Here is a 19,050-nt window from a genome sequence, read left to right on the forward strand (position 1 = left end):
TCCCCAGGGGTTGTGGGGTTTTTTGCAGGGGTACCGACGCCCCCTCACCCCATAGTCGTTGGGTGCGACTTGACCAGATAGTGGGGGGAGCAGGCTCAGGCTGGTTACACACCAAGTAATGGACGACCAACCCCCGCCCAAAGTGTGGGCATGCACTTTTTGAAATTGGGCACAAACATGGGCGTCATACCTTTACACACCAAAGGAACATAGTTTGTAAAAAAATAAAAAAGAATAAACTTATAAATCTTTTGATTGGTTGCAAATGCAAAAAGTGCACCCTTGTCCGCCACTTTACAAAGTGGGCAGAGGAGACTTCCTGTCCAAAAGTGGGCGAGGGGAGTTCACCTGTTTAGCAGGTAAACAACAGGTCATGTCCTCTCCAGTGTGTAAAGGATTGCGGACGCCAACCTTTAAATAAGTGTTTTGATTGGTCAAAGCTTACAAAGTGGGTGTCCCTTTTTTGGTGTGTAACCAGCCTCAGTAAGGTTCGCCTCACCCTACTAATACCGGGCGTGACCAGGCTCTCTTATCAATATGCGCCCCCTGCTTTGATCGACGTGGAAGGAGGGTCCCATTGCAAAAAGAAGTGCTCGTGGGGAAAAATTTCAAGAAATTTTATACCTGCGTTTAGCCCCACCATCGCCGTTCCATTGAGTCAAATACCTCAGCCTGTAGTTAGTGAGCCATACTCTCTCTCTCTCGCCCAGGTTCAGTCAATGTCTTTTCATCACTCATATCAGTTTCTTGGGCAACGACAAGGATGGAAGACAAGGATGTGATTGTAAATTTGTAAATAAAGCTTAGTCAACAAAACCTTGATCATCTAAAATGTTGCACTTTGAGGTAATCATCCAATGGCATCCATACCATTAGAACTTGGAATCAAAGATGATGATCATTTGTAATTAAATTAAAAGTAATACTATTTTAAGGATGTGGTTGGATGGAGAATTAAAGGAATGAAAAAATGATTTTCATTCTACATTAAAAATATGTTATATATGTAATGGTCTCAGATGTTGAGTCGATTGTGAGTACATTTTCATTACCATGCTTGAAATTACACATCTCCTTTGCCATGAAATTTGCACACTCAAGATACTCCTCTTTAGGGTATTTCTTTGTTCTTTTTTCATCATTATTATATTTTGGACTCTTTCTTGACTCGATTCTTCATATAGAATCTTTTCATAGTCGTTGTGTCATGTGTTTAGTTTCAAATATATATACATATGCTTGCAAACTTACTATAAATATTCAATATATCTCAAAGACTTATGGAGTCATCTCTTTCCATTGGAGTATTGGGATCTCTAGTTTGCCATGTATGCATGTACTAAAGATGGCTATTGAGAGCACTTGTTAAGGTTAAAGCCTCTAATAGAGTAGGTTAGAAACCCATAGTAAAAGAAAGTAATGAGCATTATGTTTGCTGCATATGATTAATGTCTTAAATTATCTTGTAGGGCCCATCAAAGGCTTCATAAGAATTTCATCAACATGACCTCATGTGCTTCAAGGCATGACTACATTTCTATCTATCTTCGTACCTTGAATACGTCAACTGTTAGAGCTAAGGTTAGGAGTAGTAGCATCATTATCACTTGGTTCTACATCAACCATTGATTGCCAACTCAAAACCTGTATGCATTATACAAGGTGTACAATTGATTATAAAAGGCAAATCCTAACACTATTCTATCACCTTCCTTATCATTGGTAAATGATAAGATCTACCTTTTGATTATGTCTTGAGATGTGACTATCATCATCTTACTTATTTTGTGGACTAGAATATATGCATTACTTTAAGAATACTAGTGGGTTATTTTGTTATATGGTGAAGATAATAATTGACATGTACTAGTATAATATGGGAGTAGTTTGTTATCCATATTTGTGCCTAAATACAAATATTGATGTTTTAAGTACAACCTTCTAGGTGTTCATAATAACAATCATGTAAGAAAATGATAATGAATGCATTTGAAGGAGAAATATTAAATCAAAGCTATAAACACAAAAGAGAATATTGAAACAAGATGTGTCCAAGAGATGGATAACACAATATTAATACTACTAAACATAACTTCTTCTTTTGGCATCCATGTGTGTCCCAATGATTGTGTCCTTTTCACGACTAAGTTGTCAATGACGGACAAGTGTAATAACATAGCCTCACATATATCATGGCATTCCAAGTATCAATCGACAAGCATATCATGGCATACATGTATGTATTTGAAAGCTTTGCATCAATGAGTAATTTAGAGTGGTAAATGATTAAAAATGAGTTTGCAATTTGTGTATATTATGAAAAACAAGGGCTATTAACTTTAATGAGTTTAGTAATCTTCTTTCATTCCACTACAATCTTTTTTAAGTATCTCAAAATATGGATGCACTTTTCAAAATGCAATGTTAGACTTTAGGACCATTTAATGCATCACATCTAACATGGACAATCAAATTAGATCCAATGAGAAAATACCATGTTTAGACATATACATACATTTATTGAAATCAAGTTAAGTGACTTCATTTCTAGGGAGAATAGTTTGGAAAGCACACCCAAAAACTTCAAGATACAAATTTCTTAGAAGCAAGAACAAGGAAGCTTAGCATAACCCAATGAATTCTAATGGCTAGAGCAAATATGATATGTATAAAATTTTTAACAATTTTTTTGATTTTTGGAGGTTTAAATATTTATGTGTACAAAGTGATCCTTATAGCTTTCATTTGCTTCTTATATTTAGTTTTTGGTGTGCTTGGGGCAAAATACTTGCATGATAAACAACAAGTGACCCCTCATGAAAGACGACCAAATGTTGGTGGCAAACATTTAGTTGGTTACACATGTCATTTCTATGTGTGCATGCTTTATTTATGGCCAAATATTGCTCAAATAAAGCATGTGGAGCACACTTGTGTGAATTCAGAAGGCCATATTTGCCATGAGATACATTGTGATGGTGTGTCTAATTCAAGATTGCTTGTTGCACCTTGGCTATTTGAAGAGAAGGGGGCCTGGGTTAGAAACCTACTCTATAGAGGATTTACCCCACAACAAATATTTCAACATCACATTACATTGGTGAAGAGCCATGCAATACAAAACATTAATATAAGGTTGGGAAGGGATGCATTTATGACAATATGAGATGTTTTGAACATCCCAACAAAACTAGAATCAATCCTTACATTTGAGTCCAATAAGGATGATGCATATAGTGAGTATAATTGGGTGATGGAAAACAATGGTATAACTTTTTGCTTAAAATATATGGAAATGATAGTTTACTTGGCATGGATGCTATATTCAACATCAATAAATATAACACAAGTTATTTATATCTCTTCCACTTTTGTATTTTTCAAAATTTTGTAGAAAATTTTACATTCTATGAGATTTTTTTAAATGTATTTTATTTTCATCACACTAGCTTTTTGCTTAGCTACATATTTGAACATAGTACTCTCTACTTTATACTTATCTTTGATGCACATCAAATGGAGTACTCGTAGTGTGGATTTTCACTTCCTCAATGGACTCTATTTGCCTGATCAATTCAGCAAAAGCATTTTGAAATTGCATTTTGGATTTTTATTCCTCTTGGGAGGCAAGTGCACGGATGGTTCAAGGACGCATAAGTGAAAATTAATGCCATATAATATACATCTTTTTTTTTCAATTACATGTCTCATTATTTTTAATGATTTCTCTTTAAGTTACAATTTGCGTTTGATAAATTTTCATGCTTTTTCGATAAGTGATATTTGAATCGCACTCACTTAGTCATTGAAATTCTAGGATTGTCTTTGGATCTCCTATGTATCTTTACATATGGCACATTAGAAGATGTTGGCTCAAGAACCTTATAAAGTTTCAAATCCTCAAGTAAGAGCTAATATGTTTCCAGCCCTTGGTTATATTATGAATATAAAGTGTAGATGTTAATCTCAATACAAGAAAAAATGAAAAAAGTGGAAAAGCAGAAGTCGGGATCTAAAAGAGACGGCCCAGAAGGAAATTAGACCTGGAAGAGCCCAAAAGTGCAGGCATGGCTACAAGAAGTCAAAGACACAGCCACCGGAGCCCAAAAAGTACTAAAAAAGAGAAGTCACACCTTTGAATGTAAAGATGTAGCTAAAATCCTTGTAAAAGAGTGCTAAGCTCCCTCCTGTGCAAATTGTAAGGATAGACAGGCAGTAGAAAGGAAGCTAGGGAGATAGGAGGACAATAGGAAATAGGGCTTAGGCCACGACCCGCCATGTAAAAAAGGGGATGACTACCCAAAAGGGATAAGGGTTTTGTATATCAACTCAAAAAGTGAATGAGAAGCTCATTCTTTGGTATATGGCTAAAGTGGACTCTGCTTCTTCCATTCTTCTCTCCTTCTGGCTTGCTTGTGTCTGCTTGAGAGAGAGAGAGTGTGAGAGTGAGTGTATGAGGGGAGGGATCTTGGAGAAGAAGCTCTCTATTATCTCCTCTCTTTTTCTCTTCTCTTCTCTTCTCTTGTCTTGCGTGTGGCTATGGAGGATGGAGCTTGGAGGTGAAGGCTTGAGGATGCTTGAGCATCATCACAAATCGTGGAGCTACTGGCTTGCTTGAAAGAGGAGGCTACTCATTCAGGCATCAAGGTAAGTTTACTACACCCCGGTAGGATCGAAGACACCTCAACTAGGTGAGAGATGGCAATTTTTGTGCTTGCTTGAAATGCTTGAAACAATAAACAGTTCGTGGGTCTTGGCGGTTGAGTGCGAGCTTCCTCAACATGTTGGTTCCATTGCTAGGACCAACGGATTCAAGCTTAAGCACTTGCGCGCGCCTCAAATCGAGCATTGAAGTAGGGTTGCATGCCTGAACCGGTGCTTGAGAATGGTAGGAGATTTGGGCTTTTAATCTTCAGAACAAGTAAGTATTTTGGGTTTTTGATGAGTAGACGAGTAGGAGGATTCATTTCACTATCTGTGTTTTGATTCTTGTTGCACTTAGAGTAGGATAGGAGCAATAAATCAAAGAAAAAAGCTTTAGGGTTTCTACTATAAAACATACCAAAACAGGGCAAAATGAATGGAAAAATAGGCTTGCACTCCATTAACAAGGCTTGAGCACTAACATGACATCACTTGGATACTAGGACAAGGGCTTAGGACCCAAAGAAGGGGGATGGGAGGCTCATTTTCATCTTTTGTAGGGGGGAGAGAGAGAGAGAGAGAGAGAGAGAGAGTGCTTGAGAGCTTGAGAGAGACTTGGAGCTTAGGGTGAATCGTTTAGCTACCACAGGAGTTTTCCGTGTGCATCAGGTACATAAAACCCTTCATGTGTATGCATTCTTGCATTCTAAAGTTTCTTACGTGTGGGCGTGGCCAAAATGGTTGCCACGAATCGATTTTTTGTTGTTGCTGTTTGTGTGTCAACGAAAAATCAGACATGGTCCACGGGGCCCAATTCCCATAATTGGACACTCAGACGTCCGATTCCTAGAATTTAGACATTTAGACGGACCACCCTACCCTGTCAATTTTGAGAATCGAACATTGGACTTGACCATCCTGTCCAATTGGACATACCCTATTCTATTTTGACGATCGGACACACCAGTCCGATTTTGAAAATTAGACTTGAAAAAATCGGACACACCATAATTGGGACGCGCAAGAATCAGATCACGAAAATTGGACACCTATCAAAATCAGACATTCGATTCTAGGAATCAAACACTGCATAATTAGACTCTACAAAATCAGACCAACATGGCGGAACATAAAAACAGTGACAAATCACCTAGCCTCTGACTAAAACTACCTGAACTAGGCCTTGGAACCCTCTAGATAAACGCCCCAGCCTACAGAATTCGAGAACACGAGAAATTGTGACCTACGGCTTACTAGAGGCAACCTCTAGTAGCCTAGTCAAGAGTCCAACCCCACTTAGAGCCAAAACCAACTCATAGACCCCAATTCCATCTTGATCGAGTAGAGAAGAGCAGTAAAGACCCTAGACATTTTTTACGAACAACCACCAAAGAACGCGCTTAGAGCCACATTAGACTGCGAACGAAAAGGGGAATATCGTGAGCGGCATTTTCCATTTTGCATTGGCACCCCACATTGATTTTATCACTTGAAGTGCAATGAAACCGTAGCTTTGTATCTTCAATGATGCTGGTTGCAGTCCCTTGTGATGTCTTCAAAGGTCCTAGAATTGGGGCTCTTGGGCACCCGCCTATGTCTTGGATCTTCTCCCACTCATGGGTTCCTTCAGATTATTAAGTCTAGGTGTGTTCCTTCTTATTGGAACCAATTATCAAATTATTTACACTCATTTGTGGTGCTCTTTAGTGCATGGTGCGAAGCTAGGCACGCAGCAGCATAGCGATCTCATTGCTTGCAAGGATAGGAGTCAACTAGGGCTCCAAGAGCCAATCCAAGATCCCTACAATAGCCAAGCCGTTGGATAAGTACCAATCTAGCAATAGCCCATATAGTTTTGTAGGGCAATTCAAGCAGGTTTGCGAGGCCAACGATCTCATAGACCTTGCTCAATGCTTCCAAGCATTCGGGGTTTGCTAAGGTGAAAAGGGTAGGACCTAGTACATGAGCTTAGGTGCCGCAAAAAGTGATAATTTCAACTACCTCAAGGACCTCTTTATCAAGAGATTCTCTGAGGTAGGGTATTCAGACAATCTCATAGTCCGACTGATGAACATCAATCAAAAGGACAAAGAGGACATAAGGGACTACGTTACCCATGTCGTGCTGAGTCTCTTTAAGAGAATCCCATCTAACGAACAACCTAATGAATAAGCTGTCTCCACGGTGTTCATCAATGGGATCTGCAACAAAGAGCTTTACAAGGCCTTAGCGAGCAACTCCAGCCTACAGAGAGATATCCTAGCTAGGGTTTTTGATGAAGCCATAAGAGTGGATGACCAGCTCAAGGAGAGGAGCTATAAGATCTTAACTAGAGATAGCACTAGTTCTAGATGCTCGAAGAGAGCTGCTATATCTAGCAAGTGATCAACCCCTAGCTCCCAAGTTAAGGGAAAGAGTGTAGATTAAAGCCAAGAGCTAACTGAGATGAAGATGGAGATAGAAAGGCTACAAGAAATAGTGAGGAGACCAATGTGTCCACACGTCCAATGCATGTATTGTGGTGGCAACCACCTCCCAATGGAGGGTCAAGATCCGAGATCCATGCCCTGTACTAATTGTGGTAGGTTCGGCCATGATGCCATGCATTGCAGGCTATGAAGGATATTTTCGTATGCCCAACAGTATAACTAGCCTTACCTAGGGAATAGGTTGCCAAATTTCTTCAAGAAGGGAGTCCCATTGGCTCTTTCGGCACCTAATGATGGTAAACCAACCATTCCTAGGATGGAGATAAATCCCACAGGCATATCCTAGCCATCTAGACATTTCGTAACCCATCCATCAAGCAACACTCCAGTCCATTATGTGGAGGAGTGGAATGACGATGAGCCCTATGTGAATCCTTATGTCTTGTACGACAAGGAGGGAAATCCACTCCTCTTGGATTATCGACCAGTACCGATGATGGTGCTAGGTAGAGGTAGAGGTAGAGGTTTAGGAGGGTAGACCCAAGAGCCGTGATCTCATGTTGGACTTGTGGTCACCCAGGACACATCTCCTCATGTTGCCCTGAAAGGGAACAAGTGAATCGACATAAGGTTAATCTTAGATATGTTGAGTGTGGAATCACTCATCTATTTGTCGATTGCTCTAGATGGAAGCCATCCACTATCTTGGCAATTGTGCCATCAGTCCCATTAGGGTTGTTTGGTGTCAAAACACTCAACCGTGAGGCCACGCCCATCCAGTTGCATGCCATGACTCGAGCGCAAAGACAAAGCAGGCCGACATATCACTACCAGGGCCTAGCAACTTAGATGCAGCCTCAATCGAAAAGAAGAGCTGTAGGCGAAGAAAAAAGAAAACAGATGCAAAGGTCACACTCAAAATTGAGAGTGCCACAACATTGCATATTGGAAAGAAGGTCGCAGACACAGAGGCAGAGACATCTGCCCCAAAGACTGCTATGAAGGGGAGTACTAAGGTAGGGGAGTATCTCAACCCGAAGTGCCAACTAGAAGCCATAGAAAAAGTGAAGCAGTGGGTGAAAGAAGCCCAAGAACACCTAAAGGACGCTGAGCCCATCTTGGAGGACAAGATCGATGATCTCTCAAGCATAAGCACACCGATTTTGCCTCCAAGACTAGAGTCAAGAGACATATCTCCACCTCAAGCAATACCACTTAGATAGAGCTTGAATGCTACGGGCCAACAATGGTCAAGACCAATGACCAAGGAGTACTGAATTATGAGAGATGTAGGTAGTTGATAACCTCCTTGTCGCTACATTAGTGACAACCTTTGTGACTTTTCCTTTCGAAGATCTGCTTAGGCAGTACCCAACACTGTGGTGAGGGTTGAAGCAGTGGGTTGAAGGACCAATGGAGCAAGGGGCAACTGACCTACATGATCATGATGCAGTAACTCAAATACCCAGTCTAACACTACACTCAGTGCCCAAGTAATTACACGTGAATGCTTTTTGGGAGAGCATAGAGATGCATGCAGTCCTACCGGTCCTAGCATTAGGAGATGCCACACAAAAAGGGCTCGTGGACACGGGGGCATGAGTCAGTGTGCTTAGCCGTGCAATAATCCAGGCTTAGGGGATAACCCACCTATCAAGAATGCTAGGTTTAATGTTACACTGGCCAATGTAATGAAGGTTAGGCCATTCGTAGTGTTGAAGAACTAGCCGTTGAAGATCGCAAGTGTCCAGTTTTTTGTGAACCTCATTGTCATGAAGGGAGTGGACTATGACATCTTGCTAGGCCGACCCTAGATGAGGAATGCGCGAGTCATAGAGGACTGGGGCAACGGTATGATCTTCTTGGCAATCAAATGGAAGCGGTAAGGGTAGAGATGGATACTTGGAAGACTACACCATTCGACTTAGATGCCAACTCAGCCATGCTAAAGAGCAAGCGTAAGTTAGAAAATCGTATGGGCCACTCACCTAGTATATCGTTATCCTGTGAGGAAGAGGGAGATTGGATGTACATTCTAGCCATGATCGATCTGCCATTCTTGGATAGTGAGGAGTACGAGCAAGCCGCTAAGGCAATTGGTAAGCCTAGTGACACCCTCAGTACCAGTCTATATGATGGCTAGGAGCTCGCATAGACAACTCAACCCTGTCAATGTATGCGTGGCCACTATCACAGAAATTGAAGATAAAGATGAGAAAGCCATAGGTACGGCTCACCTACGCATGATTGTCATTGCCAAGGAAACATATACATTTGATGCATTGACCAATGAGGGTGCTGATTTTAATATCTTGACTCATGATCATTGGGTTCACATTGGCAGACCACAGTTACAACCCACTAATGCCAAACTTAGCCCATTTGGGGGTCGATCATATGCACTTCTGGGCAAGTGCAAGGTTGCAGTATCTATTGAGTCTGAAAGCATACCAATGATCTTTAATGTGTTGACGAATGTGAAGGATGCAGGTACAGAATCATTGTTAGGACGTACATTTAAGAAGCAGGTGTTGCGCAATGTCGACTACTAGTCACAATGCATTTATCTAGCCATCGACATATAATCATGGCTTTCAGCAAGGGGGAAGCATGGCTCCATCAAAGTTTGCAAAACCACCATTAGAGAAACCCACCATAAAGCCTAAGGAGGGGGATCACAACTCATCACGACCCGCCAAACCTCAAAGCTAGAAATCAAAGCTAAGGCCCATGCACCACAATTCAAATGGGTGCCTATGCACAAAGGCCCACCTCCTAGAAGCAAGCACACACAACCTCGCAACGCTAGAAGCTCACATCCAAGCTACGAGGTCGTAGAATAGGCGATACTAGCGAAGACGAACAGTCAAGCTGCAATGGGTTCCCAAAACCTTATTGCAGGGCTACTACAAGAGCAATGCTTGGATATGGGTGCCTAAAGCCAAAACTGTCAAGGGCACTAGTCAAGTGCTACCCTCAAACCCATCTACGCAAGATGGAACAACAGTTAAGGAAGCAAGGCCCCAAGAGACCCTCATACCCAAGCCTACAGAGCCTAGAGCTACTAAACCCGTAGAGCCCAAGATTACTAAGCCCCCAGCACTATAGCAAGTCCATCGACCAAAACTACAGCCGACTCCCATTGACTCGACCACCCCCAAGGAGCCTAGTGACCCAACTACTTCTCAAGCTGAGTGTAGCACATCCTCTGAGACTCACAAGCCCAACCTATGGTCCCTAAGAATGCTAGTACTCCTAAGGACCCACCTAAGGATCAGCCACCACTAGAAGCTCCTTTGTCTAGCTCATTTTGACCCTACCCACCACCAGTAGGTCTTAAGCCATCCTACGAACAACGATCGATCCTAACATTAGCTAAAGACCTAGCTGAAAACATAGGAGATGACCTAGTCACCTGCATCAAGCACTTAGATGCCACTTTCATCCTACTTGCTAAGAGTTATGAGCGCTTAGACTTAGGTCTACTTGATGCATCCTTAGAGTCAAATGGCCACTCCTTGCCATGCACTTGGGAGGAATACGATTTCGTGTGATGATAAAAACCCCCATGGTTGAGAAGGAATTGATCGCCAATGCCGAGATATCTCGAGACCAAGCCCTTAAACAATGGCTGATCACCTCCTATAGCAAGAGCAGAGCCATTGCCATGAGCCAAGAGTTAGAAGAACTTTTCAAGCTAGCCGATAATGAATCATCCTTGTTACACAAGTGGTATGCTCTCGGAATCCAATGGGAACAAGAAGGCTGCCAAATCATGACCAATGCTGAGCAGCGATGCACCATTAAGACCTCTAAGTATGATCCCACTTACGTAGCTCCTACCTCTTTTAGGGTATTGGTCATCACTCACAATCGATCATTGGAAGATCATGTCATGATCCACCCTTACCTAGATCGAGTCCTGTAAGAGCTTCACATTGTTAGTAGGTTCAACTTTGGTGATCTTATCACTGATGTCCTCACCTATATCACATGTGTAGGCATCAGACCTCACGATATGGACTGCCATGCTCAGTTGGAATATAACCCACAATTCTATGCATGGCTTCTACAAGGTAATGTCCTACCCACACACACTTAAATGCCCTTAACCCTTGGCTCTCCAATCCTAGGAAGGATTCAAATCATTCCCCGGGGAAACAAGCATAAAAAGAAAATTGGAAAAAAAGAAAACAAAAAAGCCTTAAACGTCAATCAATGTTTAAAGGGCAAGACTCAGAATGTGGGAAAAATTATCATGGATATTTTTGAATCGTGTGGATTTCACATTCTTAATAGCTTTCATCTATGTTTATCTACCCCCTTGTGGAAGTTGACTCAATAAAACTAATGGTTAGCTATGATATATGACATGAACATAAAATGGCAGGGCAAGATAAAGGTGGAAAACTCCCATTCACGCAGGAAGAGCAAGAAAAGTACAGCTTGACAGTAGAAATGAGGGGTTTCAGCTAGTTCACGCTCAAGCATACCCTAAACCTAGAAGACACCATCATGGAGGAGCCAATCGTAAAACAATTCGTGGACCAACATAGTCTAAAAAAGTATGTAGCGAAGGTTGGGTAGGATATTGATTACAGCAAGTGCGCTAAATTTTTGAGGAGCTTCAATGCCAAAAGAAACTTTGCCATGCTGATGGTAATAAGAGGAGAAGAAGCCCGCTAAGTAGTAGTGGAGTTGAGCCCTACGATGGTGGAGAAGGCCTTGGGTTTAGCCAATAGTAGGATGACTGAGAAACGCCCAATGAGGGATGTGTATAGCATGCTGGGAGTGAGCAAGGCTACCGTGCACCCAATTGATGGGATAAGCTTGGTAGATATCCCAAGCCCTGGAATTAAAATGCAGGCATAGATGGTTCATGCCTTCTTCTCTAGTCAAAGATACATCACCCTTATGAACAAAATTGGGGTACCATTGCTAGAAAGCATTGCAATTGGATCCCTAGATGAGGTGGACTAGAACGCCTTCATGCGCAAGTCCATCAAAAACTCATTGAAAGCCTTGGCCACAGACATAGTAGTAGTAGCAGGTGTGGGGAGTCCTCGACCTCCAAAGAAAAGTTAGCTAGGAAAAAGTCATTCTCCAAGGCATCCACCATTAGGTTCGGTGGAGTATTGCTAATGGCCATCATCCAAGAGGCCCTAAAGGACACAGAAGGAGGTGAAGAGGAAGTAGGGGAGACCCTTGACCGATTGCCACACCCTGAGCAGGACCAGTCAAGTGAGAGGACTATAAGTGATAGGGAAGAGCAAGAGACAAAGTCTCGCCAAAGAGACCCCAGGGCACCAAAGAAGAAAACCCCATCTAAGCCATAGAAGAAAACAAAAGAAAGAATGACCAAGGAGGAATGGGCCAAGCTAAAGAGGGCCCAAAGAGAGTCCAAGAGGGCCAAAGAGGAGAGGAGGGAGAAGAAAGTAGCTGAGCTGAAGAGAGTGGAAGAGGAGTTGAGAAGGGCTAAAGAAGAGAGAAAAAGAAAACCAGAGGAAGAAGCAAAAGATTTGAGGAGAAAGGAAGATGAAGACATGGCCAAGACCATGCACAGGTCAGTGATGGAGACTTTTGGCATGCAGAAGAGCTAGCCACCATGAGCCCCTAGAGGGAAGGAGAGCCAAACAATAGTTCTAGGGCCTCAAAGTTTGAAGAAATCTTGATAGTATCAGGCAAGTCAAGGCCCCAATATACCCCTTCCCATCAATCTTCATGTCCCACGCTACGACAACCTCGAGTGCCCAGGACATTGCAGCTGCCATGGATACTAGCAAGTTAATGTCCATGATGCAGTTTTTGGAAACGAAGATGCAGGATATGGCTCCAGATTCAGGATGAGGGGTCCCCACCATAGGAGCTAAAAGACCATCCATAGCCAACATTGATATGAGGCAGGATCCCAAGAAGCAGAAGCTAGAGGCCTCTACGACTACAACACCTCCCATGAAACCCACGGCCACAACATATAATGAGTACATCAAAGAGCTTCTAGCACAGCTAGAAAAGGCCAAGGAAGAGAAGAGAGCGGTAGTAGAGCCGAGTTGGAGACTGAAAGAGAAGTCTCAACAGCACTCAAGTTGGAAACAACCCGCTAGGCATCAAAGCATCAATGAGAAATTCGAGAGTTAAAAGAGTAGATCATAGCTAAGGAAGAGACAAAAGCAAGTTGGAAAGCAAAAATAGATGAAGAGACACAAGAGCGGGTGAGGATGCAGCAATGTATCAAGGAGCTAGCCAAGTTGTATAAAGAGTTGCAAGGAGATATGAAAAACGTCCTAGACACGGAGGAGCTAGAGGCAGCAAAAGAGAAGAGAGGGCACAAAGACATCAAGAAGAAATAGAAAACTTGAAGAAGAGGACTGCCCTAGACTTGGAGGAATAGGAGAGATTGGAAAGGAAAATCAAATGCTTGGAGAAAGAGAAAGAAGAAGCCATCGAAGAAGCAAGCCAAGGGCTATAGGAAGAGCTAGAGAGCCTAAAGTAGGAGATGGAAGAGATAAAAACCATGGTTGAATCTAAAAGATAGTGGCATGAAGGAAGGCAAAAAGCCCACATAAAAAAGAATGAAGATTTGTCTAAAAGGCTGTTAGAAACTTCCATGCAACTCACCAAGGCGCAACAAGCCAAGAAGATAGCCGAGAAGCAATTGAACAACAATAGATGGTAATGATGTTGTCTCAAAGCATGGAGAAGGGCAAGGAGGAATTGGAAGAGAGAGCCAAACAGTGGGAAGAGCACAACTTCGAACGGGTACGAGGACTTGTCGAGCACTTGGCCATAACAGAATGCAAGTGGGTGTTGGCAGAGGCTAGAATCAAAGTCATAGAAGCAAGTTCACCCCACTAGAGCCTTGAAGTACGGCCTGCAAGAACGTGCTCTTCCAATCGGCATTGGCCTAATGAGAAAATAACAATGCTAGTATTTGAGGCAAGTCGGTCTCTCCACCGATGAGCTAAAGGAGCTAGGTTTTGAAGAGCAAGAGTAGCCACATCCACCCTTAGCTCCAACCCCACGAGAGCAACCACTAGAGGAAGGGCCGGACTTCGAGCAAGAGCTAGAAGAAGAGCAAAATGCCCGAGAGCTTAGCCCACCATTTCCAAATGTGCCTCAGGAAGATCCAGAAGGCAGCCAAGAACCCGAGCACATAATTTCAACTAAGAGAAGAAGATGGGAATTGGTGGAGCAAGTGTAGCAGAGAGCTAGAGCACAATCCTAAAAGTTTCCTAGAGAGCCCGTGCCACAACGCGAGGATTTATATCCCATCAAACTAGCCCCAAGAATTGAGTATTTGGGAGCAAGGTGAACTTTAAACTTGGCCCGTTTGAGCTATCATTCCTCTACCCATGAGCCGTGGATCGAGTCCTACTAGTGAAAGTAGTGGATATCATAATTCAAAGGGCCAACAACTTGGCGAATCAATGGGTCAAGGAGCAAAGCATAGCTATCGATTGATGGAGGTGCGAGGTCCCAGACTACTAGTGGTAGGACAAGGTGTACCATATTCCCAAGATGATCCAAGGCTACAAAGCACAACCCAAGTGGTGGAGAAGGATCTGGGATACAAACCTTGATGCATGGATGGCATTCTACGGCACACTCCCTGAAGAAAGGAATGATCCTATCTATATGCCCTACCTTTGCAGAGGCACGGAGTGGATTACAATAGGGAGGAGCATGGTAGGTATGGCTTTCCCAAGATCTACAATGCCAATGCAAAGAATCCCGAGGATTACCTAACCTTCAAGGCAAGAGACATCCGTCTGTTAATCACGTACTTCCTCGAGGATTTCTCATCCTGTTGAGACCCCGCTTTCATCACAACTTGTAATTAGCTTAGGACTATTAGGATTCTACTAAAGCAAAAGGCAGCCGCCGAGGAGGCCCACCTCCCTCCACTCTTTTTTTATCTCAACCTAGGAATAGTTAGTTGTGCCGCCGACTAATGATAGGGAGGGACTATGTTGTTACCCTCTTTTTGTATGAAGGCACTTGAAGACATGAATGATAACCGGTTTACGAGGTGTATACACCCTTTTTTTCAACACACCTCTAAACGTTAGGGCTAATCTCAAGAGCTACATGCAAAGCCATGCCTTTTTTTAGCAAACCCATTAGGCCACCCCATAATGCATCATTAGAAGAGGATTGGGGTACAACCTATGAGCACCCCTCTATCTATGATGTTGATTGTGTATATCTATTTAAAAAAAAGAAAAAAAAAGAAAAAGAAAATAAAATAAAAAGAAAAGAAAAGAAGAAAAGAAAGAAAAAGAAAGAAAAGGAAAAGGCAAAGTCCCTGAAATCATTCAAGTGCCACAATCATTACACCTAAGATTTTTTACCTAGCTCCATCCCCCACTTCACGCTTAGGGCACTTCAAGAGCAAGACTTCCAGACCTATCTCCCTAAGCCGCACACTGCATCTACAATGATACATAAACTATGTCCTCAAGTGTGGGACAACATCGCAGGCTTGAGACCCAACTCCCAATTCCATTGGCACTTGCACCATGCACTACACGGAGAGGTAGATACACCCCTTAAGAAGTACACAACTTTGTCTTACAAGTTAAGATCGCGTCGTATCAATCTCAGAGGGCACGAGGAGGGATCCATCCAACACCATTGTTAGTTTCAAGGACACATCCTTCCATCTGCCATTCTCCAAGAAGGATGCATCCAACACCATCTTCAATTTTGTAATGTGCCGCCCGAGCTTTTCTTGGTGGTACGTTCTTAGTAGCCCATTAACAGATGTCCTAGGAAGCACCATTCGGGATTTTGATAAAACCCTTTGTGGTACATTCTTAGTAGCCCATCAAGAGATGTCTTAGGAAGCGTCGTGTGAGATTTTGATAAAACCCTCGGAATTTTCTGGCTATGCTTGCTTGATTCTACCCAGCAATGGAATTTCTGGCAGCTCTCGTGTGGATCGACCTGAGTTTTTCTGGTTAAATCTATTACTAGTGGCTAATTAGTATTAGCGGATTCTAAAATGATGCGAATCAAGGTTTCTGGTTTCTAATGGTCCATCAAGTGCGATTTTTATTCCTTCTTAGGAAAGCTCTCAGCTTACCGAGACTACCCAGCCATAGGTCTGGATCTCGTCGAGGGTCCATCCTCCCACTTCCCTCGAGAGAGTAGTTTTAGTTATCTAATTACTTGCCACTTTAGGTTGAACATATAAAGACAACTTCTTTGAATTATTTCCTAATACAAATTCATTACATGTCGTTAATTCACGACACAAAAACAGAGTAAAGCAATTCCTTCTTAATAGTTTCTTTCAGAAAAATAACATTTTATAAATATTTTCTTGTTCGAACGTATTATTGTCTCCAAGTTCCGTTCACCAACTAGTTACTGAACTTCACAGTCTCAAAATCAAAGAATAGTTGGCAGTTTGTAAGAGCCTAAGGAGTTTATGACCAGAGCCCCTTGGTATCCTCACCTCCTCTTGTTGTGACTAGAGCTCCCTACAACAATACCTTTCGCATCATGATTGGTCTAAACTCACTAACATGAAAAAAAAAAACCCTTGGAGTAGGTTTTATTCATGCTGGCCTTGGGGAGGTCTAATGCCATCAAGAACAGTGCTTCCGTTGTGTCAATGTTTTGTGTTCATCGGAATATTGCCTCAGTCGTGGCGATCTATACTCAGTCATTCATCTTTTAGCCTGAAGATTTTAGGAAAGATCAGTATTAGCTTGCAATCACAAACATCTTATTTAGAATGCATTATACATAAACTTTTTAACAAGTTTATTTCCAATACAAATCTTTTATTTCTAAAAATAATAACATCAAGGAAAATTAGCCTAAGTGGAAAAATAACTTTAAGACAAATTAGTATAAGTGCAAGATAACTTCGAGACAATTCAACATAAGTGGCAAAATAACTTTGGGATAAATCAACATAAGTGGCAATGCCTTCCAATAGTCTTCATGGACTTCCTCTTCCTTGGAGATTAGTTTGGACTGAATTTAAGCAAGAATTTCATACTTGAGGATAACTTCCTTAGAGTTTCGTGGATCTTTGCATGCAACAAAAGAAAACCTTGGTTAGTTTAATTACGAACAGTATCATTTGGCAATTGCATCTCAAGGTCTTTTATATATCGAGGATTAGCGTCCGTTATTACCCATTAGAGATTTCATTTGATTAACAAAAAAATCAAAATATTAAATCTTTTAGGGACATAATACCTTCCTTCTACTTGCTTAGGTTTATCTTGTATAGACCCAAGTTACCCCATTGAAATTCACGGTTAAGAATTCCTCAAAGAAATTATATGTAGGAACTAAATAAAATCTTATTTTACGCATGTAGCTTCTGTTGCCTATTGATGGGATAAAGGCATGCTAGCTATTTTTATTTAAGAAAAATAGTACATGAGGATCCATGATGGGTGCTTGGTTGATGGTATTTACGGATTCGTTTGTAATCCCCGTACTTGCCATTCCATTTGTAGTAATTGTGTCCACAGCATTATTGGCAGTTCCTGCCTCCGTGACCTTTGTAGCTTTCTTCTTTGGAGCCATGATATTTAATGAGATCACAAGAAAGGGGAATTTGGCGAAGGAGCTTGGGGGTAATTAGATTGGTATAATTTTTGATTGATGGGGGGGGGGGGGGGAGAAGGGAGAAGCAATCACCAAGAATTTCGAGAAATTGAGAAGAGTCTTGATTCCATAGGGGAGTATGATAGAAGGGATGGAGAAATTGAATTTGAGAGCTCGCGAAGTATCCTCCTTGTTTTCTTGACGAGAAATTCATGTGCTCACGCTTCTCTTGCCCCACTCCCTCTTGCTCTATACTCGTAAGAAGGGCCTCTCCTCTCTTGCTCCGACTATCCTCAATGGCTCCCCATGCCTCGTATTTATAGCTAAATTGGAAAAGAAGGGTTGTGGCTAAGAAGAAGAGCTCTTTATGGAAGGAATCTTGGAAAAGTCAGCAATTTGAAGCTTCCAAGATGCAATCTGATGGTTCTGTTGACTCCAAAAGGGTGGTAAAACCTCAAGACACTTGATCAAAATTTTTCTAGATCACTCCTTCTCCCGTTTGGAGTGCTGTTTGCTGCTTATAAACTATGATCACGACACGCATGATTTTTCCAATCCTTCTTTTTGCATGAAATCTCTAAAACTGGCTAAAAAAGTCACTTGCTTTTTTGTATGATACCCTATTCTAAAAGTTTCCATAGATTTGGGATATTTACAATAAATAATATCCAAAATATAAAAAATATGCTAGTTTCGTCCAAATATCTAGTATTTTTGGACTATCTATACCATAGACATTGACACTAATGACTAATATGACTCATAACTCTCATTCACACGGTAAAATTCGTGATGAGTGGCTACAATCCTTGTCAATCCAAGAAAATATTGTAGGTTATAATCCTCGAGTCTTTTTGCTTAAGATATTCTCTATTTAATGATTTTAGAGTTGTTCAAGTCCATTCTACAAGAAGTTGGGAAGATTTTAAATCAAAGTTAGGATATCACAAATTTGAAAGGACAGATCCACCCACCGTTAGTGTCAGGGAGGGACCCACTCCAACACCATCTTGAATTTCAAGGGTAGATCCATTCACCACCATCCTCAATAAGGGATTTTATACAAACTCAAAAAGCCATGTGGCTACACCCACCTCACCTTCCAGCTACTACCCATTAGTACCATGGGACTGGTCCTCGGCTAGGAGGGGTAATGTTAACCTCATCATAAGAAAAAGGGGAGAAAGTGGAACAAGAGCTGAAAGAGGCAGCCCAGAAGAAAATCAAACTTGGAAGAGCCAAAAAGCGCAAGCATGGCCACAAGAAGTCAAAGGTGCAGCCACCAAAGCCCAAAAAGTGCTAAAAAAGAGAAGGTGCATCTTTGAATAAAAAGGCACACCCAAAATCCTTGTAAAAGAGCACTAGGTTCCATCCTGTGCAAATTGTAAGGGTAGACAGGCGGTAG

The sequence above is a fragment of the Lygodium microphyllum genome, chromosome 28 (genome assembly GCF_053477565.2).
Source record: "Lygodium microphyllum isolate KBCC chromosome 28, Lygodium_microphyllum_v1.1.10, whole genome shotgun sequence".
NCBI lineage: Eukaryota > Viridiplantae > Streptophyta > Polypodiopsida > Schizaeales > Lygodiaceae > Lygodium > Lygodium microphyllum.